This window comes from Humulus lupulus, chromosome 7, assembly GCF_963169125.1.
Source record: "Humulus lupulus chromosome 7, drHumLupu1.1, whole genome shotgun sequence".
In the NCBI taxonomy this organism is placed as follows: domain Eukaryota; kingdom Viridiplantae; phylum Streptophyta; class Magnoliopsida; order Rosales; family Cannabaceae; genus Humulus; species Humulus lupulus.
This window is the reverse complement of record NC_084799.1, coordinates 201549931-201565471: the sequence shown is the minus strand read 5'-3', so window position 1 is coordinate 201565471 and position 15541 is coordinate 201549931.

Sequence of the window (15541 nt, the reverse complement as noted above, 5' to 3'; positions counted from 1 at the left end):
TTCAAAAACGATAATTCTACATTTCTTTTATTATTTTAAAATCAATAGACATATTACATGCTTTATTTTTCTTAAAATTTCTAAGTTGATTAAATTTCTCAAAACTTTATTTTATTTTAGCTCAAAATAAAATATGTGACATTTTCATTAAATAAGTATTAATTTACCAAGAATTACCCAACAAGCTTGGATTTAATTAAAATACCTATTTTAATATGTTTCTTTAGAAAAAATATATTTTATGATGGTGTTACACAAAAATGATGTGAAAAATATATTTTAAGTGTGGAAAAATACATTTTGATTTAATTTATTTAAGACTTAGTTTTTAAGTAGCAAAAATCCATATGTGACAATTTAATAACAATTGTTAACCTTTTTATAACAAACTTTCAGCCACCATTTATTTTATTCAAAAATCACAAATAAATAGAGTCTAAATATTTTTCTCAATCAAAATAAAGAAAAATCATTATTTAACAAAATATGCATTCATACCATTAAAATATCATTTTTCAATATTACCATAACTTAGGAAAAATAATTTATTCCAAAAATTACTCAAATTCATTTTTAGTGAAACTTACTTCATATTTTATTACAAAATTCCAGCAACTATTATTATCATTAAAAATCACCATATTCAAGTTTATAAACCCATATTTTCCCAAAATTCAATAAAAATTCTTTAGGAAATTAATTTAGTAAAATATCATAACATGAGACTTAAAATCCTCTTTTAATTTCATAAAAATTAACATATTCATCAAGAACATTATTTATGCATGCAACTCATCTTTTTATCAACTTTTACCCAATTATTTACAAAAAAAAACAACAAGCTTAATTCTTTATAAAACTCAACTTTTGTCTCAAAAATTACATAAAATCATACATGCTTAAAATCTCATTATACTCTTATAATATGCATGATTCTAATATCACTAACATATTCACATGAATCCTTTTAAAAACCATTTGTTGCAATTCCATGAAACCAACAAAACACTATCAATAAAATAACATATAGTAATTTATAAGCACCATATTCACATATGCCTTATATTAACCTAACATGTTTCTATCATTATTTTCATGCATCTTATAATTTAATCATTCAAAATATAACATGCATCTAACAAAATTTCATGATCAAGATATCAAGATTGCCATTTATTCTCTTACCCATATAACATAGGTCCTAAAACATGGATCTAATATATTGTAAATCACACAACATATCAAGAACACCCTTGGGTGTACCTAGGCCGAAATCACCAAACATGCACTCATAGATTATTACAATTTTTATGCATAGCAAAATCAACATCACAACCCTTAAACACAAATCATACTCTCACAAAATCCAAATCCTATACATCAATCCTACCAAAATCAACCATTAGCACCATTAACAAAACCTCATATACAACCCACTAAAAACAATATAAGGGCTAAGAAAAGGCCATTACCTCTCTTGATTGTAAAATCAAGAACACAAAAGATCAATACCCAAACTCCACACCCTTGTTCAAGCCTAGGGTTTTTATGGGAAAGCCACCATGAGGAGAAGGAAGAACCCAAGCACACACAAGAAAATAACACAAATCAATAACATATTATCAAATAAAGAGATTATGCAAAAGAGAAAACAAGAAGACATACTCTAGGGGGTTCCTCTTCACCTTCTCCTTCCTTCTTCCTTTCTTTCTTTCTTCCTATCTCTCTCTCTCTCTCTACACGCCACTCTCTCTCCCTCTCTCTCTAGGTCACGGCAGCCACACACATAAAAGCAAAGGCTCTTCTCTCCTTTCATAGCCTCTTTATCACAAATCCTCCCATAAAGTCTCCCCTAACACAATAAGATAAGTTTCCATTTCCCTTTTATTTTTCTTAATTTCTCTTTGTTTTAAAAAGATATAAAGGAATAAAAATATGATCATGCCTATCCCCAAAATGATTATGGTCTTAAATTTTTTATTTTTACCATCTTAAGGAAATTATTCCTTTCCCACTAGGTCACACGCCCAACTCCCTATTTCCCTTTTCTTTTCTTTTTTTTTTAAAAATAAATTAACCCAAATAAAATCTAAAATAAGGAAACATAAAATGTGTAGAAAATCTACACATGTGCACCATGCTACCATGCACTAGCACACACTAAATCACTAGGGTGCATTACTATCTACCATGCACCTTAGTGCATTCCACCATAGCTCACATAATTACCTCAATTGTCACACTTAATTAAAATGTAACACTAATAGTAAAATAACATGTTACACAATTATTCACTTATTAAATTAATTAACCAAAACATTTCTAACAATTAAATAAAATAACACACAATCAAATAAAACAAATAATCAACCAAATAATATAACAACACTTAAATAAAACAATTCATCACACTTAACATTTAAATCAAATAAATCACAAAAATTTAAATAATCTAAAAAAAAAAAAAAAATTTGGTGCACTACACCCTATTTGGTGACATTATCACCTGACTGGGCCTGAGCATCAATTGCCATTTGCAACTCTTTTCCGGGAACATCTCTCGATACACCTTTCTTTGCCTTGGTTATTGAGGCGTTGTAGCACTCCCTTGGTTTTCGCTGATTTCCCAATACGCATCCTACCCCTGCGTCTTGGGAATTTCATGGCAAGGTGCCATATTGAAGTGACGACCCATAGGTCGACCAAAATTGGTCTCCCAATTACATAATTGTATGCCGAAGGATAATCAACTACTATGAAAGTAGCGAGTAATGTCTTGTTAGCAGGTGCAGTACCTGCTGTAATTGGAAGCCTAATCGACCCCGTTGGGGCGAGCCCCTCGTCGGAAAAACCATAGATGGTTTGGTTTCATGGCTCTAGGTCCATGACGGACAACTTCATTCTTTCCAGCGAAGACTTGTATAGGATGTTGACCGAACTTCCTGTGTTGACCAACACCCTCTTCACCATCATGTTGGCAATTTGTACATCTATGACCAGCGGATCGGAGTGTGGGAATCATACGTGCTGGGCATCGTCTTCAGAGAAGGTTATCAATTCCTCCTCCGTTCGAGCCTTTTTTGGTGCTCGATCCTCCACACTCATCATCTCGATGTCTTGGTTGTTGCGTAGGGTTCAAGCGTATCTGTAACGCCCTACTTCCTTAGAGTCGTTACTAAGTGATTTTTAAGACAAAACAGTGTGCAATGAACTCGCTAACCGAGGTTTTGAGACAAAAGTGTGACTAATTAAAATTTAAGGCTGTAATCTTAGAAAATGCATCGTTTCATTTAAAACTGCTAGTATTAAACATTTGGGATCCCAAAATAAGGTTTGAAAACTATTTACATCTCGAAATAAGTTTACAGTTGATAAATCATAAAATCATAGATTATTACAACCATTTTCAAATAAACCCCCAACCAAAGCAGTCGGGCAGGCCAAACATGTACGCGTCGCTTCACGCTCTCCGTACTCATGGTTAGTTGACTCAGTCATTGCCCTTACCTGCAACACAGAGCACCCGTGAGCCGAAGCCCAGCAAGAAAACTCATGCAGAACATAACATATGCAGTATATACAGTTTATCATAACAGATAATCCACAGATAAACAAGTCAACCATTAGACTAAGCAAACACGGCCAAGCCGCCCCAGAGCCTTACCGAAGCCTGGGGTATCGGTTCTCACTGCGAGGATAACTCATGTATCCCTTGGGTCCCACCCTGAATATAGCATAACACATGTATCCACCGGGCCCCGCCCTGACTATAGCATCCCATGTGCTAGGTGTTACTTCCGGCCCCGCTGCCGTACCCGGCCTACGCCGCTCTCGGCCCTTGCCGTTCATTCCATTATAATCACACATATAATATAACACAACAACATGCAATCAAATATTAATTCATTTAAGTCTGCACCCTAACATGTGTTGCAATATAGGGCCGTGCCCTGCAATCATCTCATCATGCAACATGCAACATAGGGCCGCGCCCCGCAATCATACTATGGGCCCATGCCCTATCCTACGGGTGTTATAGTTTTCTTACCTTTCCCTTCAAAAGCTTAGATCACCTGACTCCTTGAGCACGATCCCACACGAGCCTTAGCGCACACCTAGGCACAAACATAGGTCAAAGTCAACACCGAACCCCAAGTCCGAATACCTAGCCTCGGGACCAATCCCGAGCCCCCGGGAAGTCCTAAATCCCCAAAACAAAGTGGCGGAATCGAGCCCCGAACCCTAGGTCAAAATCCCTCATCAAAAACCCAAAATTCACCTCTGTGAACAGTGTAGCACTACAGCGCTCTAAAGAGGGCGCTGTAGCGCTACAAGCAGAATGCACCCCCCAGAAACAGGGACTAGCACTACAGCGCCCACTGACTAGCGCTGTAGCGCTAGTTGCAGCCCAGAAAACCCAAAATCGCAATTCTGCGATTTCCTTCAACCAATTCAATCCCAAACTTGTCCAAACCTTTTCCAAGCCCAAAATCAAGCTTATAAACATCTCACACTCATCCCAAACATCCCAAGAACTCAAAACCCAATCACATTCAACTCAAATCTCAAAATCTACCATGAACAACCTAAACCAGAAATTCAAGCAAACCACAAAGATAGAGTCTTAGAAATCATACCATTAATGCAAATTTCGACCTTGATTCAACCCTAGGCCTCCTTAGCTTGCTCTCCCTCAAAGCTTGCCCAGAAATCCCTAAAATTCCCATTAACTCAGCTCAAAACACAGCTCAAACCATCAAAACCCTTAAAACCGAAAATCTCTAAAACTTACCTCAAACATTGATGTGTTCTTGCCAAATCTTCAAGTCTAACCCAAGATCCTTGATGCTCAGCCTATCCTTGCTCTCCACTAAGCTTTGCTCCAAGAAAAATGGAGCGGAAAGGTGCAAAAATGCACAAACCGACCCTTGTGAAAACCCCTCTGTTTTTCCCTCTTTTCTTTCTTTCCTTTTTCTTTCTTTTCTTTCTTTCTCTCCACAGCCAACACTCTCTATAAATCCCACTAAGTGTAAAGCCTCATAAAACCTATCTTTAAAAGCCAAATGACCAAAATGCCCTTCCTATTAACTCTAAATCCTTTTGTCCAAATAGGGCCGTTTTAGTCATTTTACCCAATTCCCGCTAATCCTCAAGTGTCCCTAATATTTTCCCGTTGCTTTCCAACACTCGATAAACCACCAAATAAATATCCCCCTTCATCAAAATAAATCTCAATCTATTCTCTGAATTCCTGTTCATACCCCCAGGCTCGCCCCGAGCCGGGTATAAATTCCCGTCATCACTTTCCGCTAGCCTGCTCACTGGGATCGCCTCGAGTCACAAAGCACAGATACACCCACATACCACTGGGGTCTCAACAATCAACACATATCAATACAGTTATGCCCAATCATGGCCAAAATTACAATTATGCCCTTCTAACACGATCCGGGCCTACATGCATACTAATATATATAGTCATGCATCTCAGATAAACAAATAGTCATATAACATGCTTTAAATCATAACCATGCATTTAACTCATCAAATCACACATAAATCCCATCATGCCCTCCTGGCACGCTAATCAAGGCACTTAAGCCTTATTAGCTAATTTGGGTCGTTACAGTATCGTTCCCTTGCCTTCCCACTGTCCCCTGCAAGATGTGGGCCTCCGCAGATGGTGAGTAAAGTGTCTGCCGCAGGAGCTGGCTGTAGAGGTGGCGAGCGTTGGCATGTAGGCGCCTGCTCGTTGCCACCTTGAGCCTCTCGCCGAGATCCTCCTGCGGCTCGCACATATCTTCTTAAATGTCCCTGCCTAATCAGGAACTCAATCTCGTCTTTCAACTGGTTGCATTCATTGGTGTCGTGCCCATAGTCGTTGTGAAAACGACAGAACTTCTTCGTATCTCTCTTGGAGATATCTTTCCTTATAGGTGTGGGTTGTTTGTAAGGCACACTTGAGCTGGTCGCCTGGTAGACTTCCGCTCAGCTTTTGACAAGGGTCGTGTAGTTGGTGAATCTCAACTCGTATTGACTGCCTTTGGGGCCTTTATTTTCAAAAGCTGAGGATTCATTGTTCGCCCGCTTTCCACCGTTCCTACCATTGCCATTCCTGTTGCCCTTGCCATTTCCATTGGGTTCTTCCTTCGACCCCTTGTCTTTTGTTGGCAATTTCCCTTCATTGGCAATCGCGTCCTCGAGCTTGATATATCGATCAGCCCGATCCAAAAACTCCTGGGTACTTCTTGTAACGCCCCAACCCCAGGGACCGTTACGGTGTGCCTTGTAAACAGTGCTAAACTCGCTAACCGAGTCATTTGGCCAAAATCGTGAACTAAGCATGATTAGCGGTTTAGGGATTAAACATTTTGGATAAGATGTAACGTTTCACTAGAACGTTTAACATATACATTGGGATCCCGAAAATAAAGTTTCAGAGTTCATTACAGAAAATATTTACAACAAGTCGTTCTAAGCGGCAAAACAGGGTTCAACCCTAGTTCCACTTTAAACCTCGGTCGTGGCGGACGAGCAGCTGCATATGTACACATCATCACCTAAGCTCTTCAACTCAAGAATGGTCCAGCTTCCTCTTGCCTTTACCTGCACCACGTAGCACCCGTGAGCCAAAGCCCAGCAAGAAAACACAATAGAGCATGATATAATATCAACAACGATCATAATAACCATCCGGGACTATCAATCCAAGCAAATAGGTGACAATAGCCAAAAGTCACAATAATGAGCATCGCTCCTTCTAGTCATGTGACGATAGGGTCACCAGGGCTTAATCGATAAGTGATTCTTTCTTAAGTTTGATTAGGACAGGTGCAAGGTGATTAGTCACCAACATAACCTTCCTCACGACTCTAGAGTCGAAACTATGGACAACGTCCCTTAGCCATGTGACAAACGGTCACCGGGGTCATATACCTTGGCTATAGTCATCTGGTCGTAGACCAGGCAAGCGCTTATAAGTTCTCATTGACCTTCCGGTCGGTCCAGCATTAATACCCCATATGAGTCATTCAATGCCGACCTTGATTAGATCTAATCTTTACTTGGCCCGGCGTTCACAACGCACTGCCACTTCTGACCCTTGGGTCGGTAAAACACGACCAGTACTTAGCCCGCGGTGAACTTAACTAATAAGTTACAGCTTCACAGACGGATCTGGCACCATTGTCGATTCTGACTAATAAGTCAGCGCCATACACAGGTAAGCCATGCCACCAATCCTATATCACATGTTCCATATCCATAAACGAGGCATTTAGCATGCTTACTAAACAGGTATTAGTGCTATTAGGGCCATGTATAAACACAAAGGCTCAAGCTCTGAACAATATCATACTCAGTATATAAAGCATGTCCCAATCACATGTTTCTCATGCATCATATGCAATATATCCAGCAATCCAACATGCACCAATAACAGCCATGCATGTCACGCTTAATAGCCAACCAACATGCATCAATGATAGCCACGCATGTCATACTCAATAATCAACCAACATGCATCATAATAGCCATGCATGTCACATATACACAGGGTGCAGTTTTCTTACCTCAAAGTCGAGCTAGAATGATTTAAAGGACAACCCTTGAGAACGATCAACCTTTAGGTCTTCAGCGGTCACCTAGTCATAACCAAATATAAGGTATCATCAATAAAAATGATCAACATAAGTTCCCAAACCAATATCTAGCCTCCGGGACATCAATCCCCACTCAACTGGGTACTAGGATCAACCCCGAGGCCTTAAGCTAGCATCCCTAGGCCAAAAACCCATTTTTGGCCAAATCTGCCTTGATGGGCCGCGGCTCACCACAGCCATGCCGCGGCTCATCACCCTGACAGAGGCATTTCTGCCTCACAAGCCACCTTAGGCCGTGGCACACAAAAGCCAGGCCGCGGCTCATTACACAGATCAGCCAAAAATCAGCAACGCACCAGCTCGAACTCCCCTGCATAATCCCCTAAAACCAAGCCTTCAAACCAGATCCAAACCTTCTCCAAACACACAATTAAACCTCTAAACATCACCCATAACTCCCCCTCATCAAAACCCAAACCAAACATCAACTTAACTCCCATTAATTCCACTTAACCACCAAGAATTCACAAGCTGAAATCTTAAACTAAAACAGAGTATAAACCAGAAACTAATGGTTGAAACTTACCTTAAATCCGAGTTTGAACCCCCTTCAATGGCTGAACCAAACTCCTAAGCTTCCACCTTTAATTTCCTAGCTTAACTCCTCAATTGGGCTCTCAAAAATCCAAAGGAAAAAGTGAAGGAAACCTTGTACGGGAGAGAAAGGGAGAAGGAAGAAGATAGGCTCTGTTTTTTATTCTGTTTTCTACAGCCTACTAAACCTCATGTATATCCAAGCCAAATGACCTAAATGCCCCTAGGTCATTTAAAGGCTTCTAAGTACTCCCAAGGGTAAAATCGTCCTTTTCAACCTATACCGTTAATCATAATTAACGCTCTCCAATTCCCGCTATTCTCAATATTCTCAAATACCATTAAATCATATCCTGTTACCCTAAAATCCCCGGTAACGCTATAATTACTAAATTCACCCCGAGACTCACCCCGAGCCCCGAACTTAAACCCGTTATGACTAGACCGAACACCTACATCCCATGATCGTCTCATGTCGATTAGCTCGAACCAATCCACCTTATAATGTGGCTATATTAATTAATCATAATCACGCACCCAAAATAAACCATTACGCTCACAGTGGCCAAATTACCAAATTACCCTCATAATTAACATATGAGCCCATATGCATGCATTCACCATCATATAATAATATAATTCACGTAAACATGCATATACTCATTAAATACTATAATAAATCAATTATGGCCCTCCCGACCTCCTAATCAAGGTCCTAAACCTTATTAGGAAATTTGGGGCATTACACTTCTTACCCCATTCTTTCTGAGGCTACTCCAGAGGGTTGAATGACGCCTAACCCCAGTAGTTAGAGCCATCATCTTACCTTTATCGCCCACTGTCTTGGCTCCAACTTCTGCTCGCATGAAGCGTTGGACATATTTTTTTAAGGGCTCTCCCTCCTTCTGGCGTATCTCGACCAGCTGGTTGGCCTCTGTGGGGTGCACGCGACCCGCGTAGAATTGTTCGTAAAATTCCTTTACGAACATCTCCCAAGATACTATACTAGTAGGAGGGAACTTAAAGAACCACTCATGGGCGGTGTCAGATAGTGTCACGGGGAAGATCTTGCAGCGAGCATCTTCCGACACTTTCTGTATATCCATTTGTATCTCAAACTTGTTAACGTGAGATACTGGGTCTTCGTATCCATCAAAGTTCGGCAATGTTGGCATCTTGAACTTACTGGGGGTTTCAGTCGCAGCAATCCTCTGTACAAAGGGAGTGCCCTTCCTCCTATCGTACTCTATATGGGACGTCCGTCCCCTGACCAACTGCTGTACTGCCTGGTTCAGAGCATCAATCTGAGCTTGAATCGCTTCTGGGACTGTAGGGGCGACCTGTGTCGGGGGAGCGTACTCATCATATCTTTCACGTCGGTTGTTGAGTATGTCCCTTAAATCATCATCCCTACGTCTCTGCTCACTAACTCCTAGCCGATCAAAAACGTTATGCTGCCTGGGCTGCCCCCCAGCGTTATGGCTAGCTGGCCTGTTTTCTCTAGGTGGGGGGCTTCTGCCTCCACCTCTTTCCTCATTCCTTCGACCAGCGTCTCCTTTGTCGGAATCGGCTTCATTATAGTCATGGCCATCTCTAAACTGTGGCTGACTATGGCGTGACCGGCTGTTCACGCTATTTCCTCCTTGGGCTGGCATCTCCCAAGCGTCAGGGGGAGGCCTGCACTGGTCGTTGGGTCCCCGTGCATTGTTATGCCGTGGGGGACCCCTGACTGCAGAGCCTGACTCGATGTTCCTTCTATTGGCAGAAGGACGCTTTCCCCTGCTAGGTAGATTCGGCTCTTCATCCCGTGGGCATCTAGGGCTGTGGGGCAGTTGCCCGACCATATTCTGCCTCGAGCGCTGGGGATTGCCTCGACCAGCCTGAGAGGGAGGCTACTACTCAGGATCCCCAGCTGGGACATCATCATGAGCGACAGGTGGCTGCTCCGGCCTTTGAGGGATTGCTGGCTGGAGGACTAGGATTGAGAGCCCTCTGAGGCGGCGCACTCGACGAATAATCTGGCTTAGAGGCTGGCACAGCCTGTCTTCGAGCCAATTAGATGGCTGCTTCGAGAGAGACCATGGCATCCCTCTGCCGACGGTCCATGTCCGCCTGCCGCTCACTCAGCTCCTGGCGCTGGCATTCTATTTCTCTTTGCTGCAGCGCCATTGTCTCTGCAACATTCTCCTGATTGGCCCTCATATTAGCCAACTCATCCTGCAACACCCCTAGTGTCGCCCTCAGCATTTCAGAATCTAACTCCGCCTCTTCAAACTCCAAATGCGGTTCATTCTCAGCCACATTTGGGGGAGGAGGTTGGGATGATGCAGCGCCAGCGGTCTGTCCAGTCTTCTTGGATGTCTTCGCCATTAGATTTTCTTACAGTATTTTATCAATCTCTCAATGAAAGCACCAAAATGTTGACCCTTGATTTGGTCAACGACACAGAATCAAATATACGACAGAAAATAAGACGACAATTAAGAGTTTTTAATCTAATGGTAAAGAAGAAGACACCAACGATTTATAGTGGTTCGACCCCAAAGAATGGTAATGACCTACGTCCACTTAGTGCTATTATTAATATTGATTCTCAAAGTCGTGATCAAAGAACTAGGGTTCTTGAGTTTCACAAACCTTTGGAGAATTACAATAAAACGATGGATAATCACACTATAGCTTTCTTTCTCAATACTTAGGAAAAAGATTTAGAGATTAAAAAAAGTCCATTCCTTGAGCTATTTCATACATATTTATAGGCTCAAGGGGGGTTACATGGGCCAATGGGCCTTAACTTTCATTAATAACTACGTATCAAGGTAATAAAGAGGAAATAATCAACGTAATTATTATAGGATTACAATCTTAGAGGGAAATAAACCAAATTATACGACCAGCCTGGTCGTATCTAATAGTTAAGTCCGACGAAGCGATGTGTAGCTGGTCGATAACCGAACAGTACCACCTCATTTCAATTCTGTCACGTGTCATCCACGTGTAAAAAATACTTGCCACGTCATAAGTAACTATTTTTTGGTAAACACATTTAATTTAATTAAACTTAAATTTTAATTTCACATATTATAATAATATCATATTAAACATATAATATAATATAATCTACTATCAACAACAAACTTAACTTTAAAATCCACGTATAGTATTAATAATATATTAAACATATAATATATAATCTCTTGTTGTAACCGCCAAATAAAAAAACTAGAACAAACATAAACTTAAACAAAAATGAATGAATTAATTAAAATAGTTGATGCATGTATACTACTCTATACTATGACCTTTTCTATTATTATTTTGTTTCTATTATTAATTTCTTTTTAAATATTATTGTAATTTATATACATGTATCATGTAGCCATGTAAATATATATATATCTATGTGAATGTTGTATTTAGATGTCATATATATGTAGAGATTATTGATATAAATATTTATATATACTATAGAACTATAATTCATTCTATTATATATATATGTATATATCTTCTACATAAAAAGTGTGTAGATAACGGAAATTCTTAGTTATAACAGTTTTTTATTTTTTTCGGTTAACTTTAATGTAATATTCTTATATTTAACAGAATATTTTTATATTTAACAGTAGATTCTAAAAATGACTTAAACTTAAATAAATAAATTATTAAACAAATTAAAATATGATATTTTTAATATATTTTACAATAAACTTATTTAAATAAATTAAAAAATTAGAACGAACATAAATTTAAACAAAAATAAATAAATTAATATATTAAAATATGATATTTTAAGGATATTTTATGATAATTTAAATAATTAAATCATATTTAGATAAAAATAATAAAGATATACATATTATTTTTTATCTTATAAATCTGTGTGATAGTTTAGTTTTTATCAAGTGATTGGAGCTTTTTTTCTTCATCAAATTTACCAAAGAATATTGTGAGATATATTAGAAACTAAAAATAGTTAATGCATATATACTATTGTCTACACTATGACTTTTTATATTCTTATTTTATTTCTATTATTAATTTCTTTTTAAATATTATTATATTATATATATATGTCATGTAGTCCTGTAAATATATATTTATGTCAACGTTATGTGTAAATGTCATACATGTAGAGATTATTGATATACATATTTATATATATACTATTAAACTATAATTCATTCTATTATATATATTTAAAAGAAAACAATGAACTGTTTTTTATTAAAATTATAAACAATGTTTACAACTTTAAAACTTTTTCTTCTACCTAGTATATTTTAAAAAGGTGAACCGATTTTTATTAAAATTATAGGCAATATTAATTTTGTTAATACATTTATGTCATACATTATATAAAACATATTTTATTTATTTTTATGATATTATTTATTTATTTAAATTTTTTATGATAATTTAAAAAATGGGAAATTTGCGACATTAATACCTATGTAGTTTGTTTTGTTGCACTTAAATGCCTATGTAAATATTTTGGCGACAAAAATGCCTATCGTTACACATTTGGTGCAGTCAAAGATCAGTAGCGTTAAATTTTAGTTAAGTTTGACTTTAATAGTTACATGTCACTTTCTAATTAGTTGAAAATTATTAAATATTTTTAAAAACAATTTAAAAATCTCATTAATAATATAAAATTAAATTCATTAAAAAATTAATAAAAAATAATTATAAAAAAACAAAATATAGAAAATAAAATATATTTTTTATTTTTTTTTCTCCTCTTCTTCCTCCCTATCGTTCTTCTTCTTCCCATCGACTTCCTCCATTTCTTCTTCTTTTTCCTGAATATCCATACCCATACCCAAACCCCCGTCGGACCTCCAACCCAGAAAGAAAAATAACTTATTCTTCCCATCGACTTCCTCCTCTTCTTCTTCTTCTTCCTGAATACCCATCCCATCAGACTCCTTGGCTCAGAAAACCCCATCCACGACGGATCCCAAACCCAGGAAACCCCATCCTGTTGACCCCGAATCCAGAAAGCCCAACTATCTCATCGATCCCGAACCCAAAAAACTTGCTCCCATCATCGTGTTTTTTGCAGCCCTTCGACGACGACGACTTCACGCACAAGACCTAGTACCATCGATGATATGCCTTTGTGTTTGATGTGAATAAGCACATTTTTTTTTCTGGGTTTGGGGTCCGACTGGGTTTGAGGTCGACGGTGGTTTGGGTTTGGATATTTGGGCATCAGAAGAAAAAAAAGAGGAAGTCGATGGGAACAAGAGTTTGCGTATGGGTATTTGGTTCAGAGTTTTGTTCTTGTTCTTGTAGTAATTAACAACTGTGATGAACAAGAGTTTTGAGATTTGTTTGAAGATGATTCAGGTCCTCTTGAACCACTTGGGTTGCAGCAATTAATTCTTGATATGCACACCAACTATGGGCAAGTTTGATAGTCCCTCAAAACTCACTGATCTTGAGAGTTAGTATTAAAGCAATATAACATATATTTGATTTGTTTTTCTTTCTAAAGAAAGTGAAATCATTTATGATTCTTCCATCAGATTTAATTTCACTACATTCCAACTAAAAAAAAAAGTTTAATGCTTAGTGTTGACACCGTTTTTCGTCAACTTAAAAATGAGAGCAATTAAACAAAGATATATCAGAAGAAATAAAAGAAGAAAAAAACAAGATTTTTTTTACGTGGTTCAGCAGTTAAATCTGCCTAGTCCACGAGTCTGTGTTATTAGTACTTGAGAGTTTTCTGGAAACTTTTCAGATAATAGTTGCCCAGAGTTTTCTCTCAAGATCTTAGAATTTCTATAATGCCCCGAATTCTCCGATGTGGTTTAATAGCGGGATTAGTAGCCCGGGAGGGCCATACTTGCTTAATTAGGCCATTAATTGATGAAATGCATGTGCATGTGAATTATATTATAATATGATGTTAAATGCATGCATGTGGGTCCACATTTCATGACAGGGGTGTTTTGATAATTTGGCATGTTGATGGCATAATTGTATATTTGTATGCATGTCGGTGATACATTGTTGATACCACATTATAATGTGGATTTGTTCGAGCTATCCGGCATGAGACGATCTTGGAATATTGATTAGCGGTCTAGTCATAACAGGTTTAAGTTCGGGGCTCGGGATGAGTCCCGGGGTGATTATAATGATTAGAACGTTGCCGGGAATTAGAGGGTAACGAGATATAAATTATTGGTGTTTGAGATTATTGAGAATAGTGGGAATTGGAGAGCGTTAATTATGATTAACGAGATAGATGGTAATTACCAATTTTGCCCTTAAGAGCCTTTGGAAACCCTTAATTGACCTAGGGGTATTTTGGTCTTTTTACCCCTAGGATAGATATAAGCCCTTTATGGCTGTAGAAATGAAGAGAAACATAGTATATTCAAGAGCTTACCCGTACCTTCCTTCTCCTCCATTCACTTTGTGATTTTTGAGCCATTGTTGAGGATTCAAGCTTGGGAAGTAAGTCTTGGGAGTTTGGGAGAGTGTTCTACCATTGAAGAGCATCACAATCTGAGTTTGAGGTAACCGCTAAGGGACAAAAAGACAGGTCGTTCTCAAGGGTTGTTCATATATTAATTCTCACTCAAACCAGAGGTAAGAGAACTACACCCCATATGTGACATGCATGGTTGTTCATGAGGCATGTTGATTGTGTAAATGTGGTCATGGATTGATTATTGAATGCTTAGCAAATCTTGCTCACTTGTGCACGGTACTGACTAATTAGTCAGATTTAGCAAGGGTGTCAATATCAACTGTGAAGTTGGGACTTATTAGTCAAGTTCGGCAGTGGTACTGGGCACTGGTCACACAGTGCTGACTCATAAGTCAGGACGGTCTTAGCGGGTTCAACGCAAGCTAATAAAGATTAGATCTAATCGATAACTGCATTAAACAAATCAGAAGAGCGTTAATGCCGGACCGACCTCAAGTTCGATGAAAACTAAAAGCGCTTGTGTGACTTACTCATTAGTCACTCATCTGTCAAGTTAGAGACTTATCCATCAGTCTCTCATCTGTTAAGGCTAGTGACTTACCCAGCAGTCACTCATCTGTTAAGGCTAGTGACTTCCCCAGCAGTCACTCATCTGTTTAAATTAGTGACTCACTTGTCAGTCACTCAGTATGGTTTAACAGAACCTCAAGTGTCGAATCACTCATCTGCTTAAGAGCTATAAGCTCTGTGTGATTATAATTATAATCAGTTGTTAATACCTATATGCATTACTGTGTTTTCTTGCTGGGCCTTGGCTCATGGGTGCTATGTGGTGCAGGTAAAGGGAAAGAAAAGCTCACTCAGCCTTGAGTGGAGAGCTTAGGTGGTAATGTGT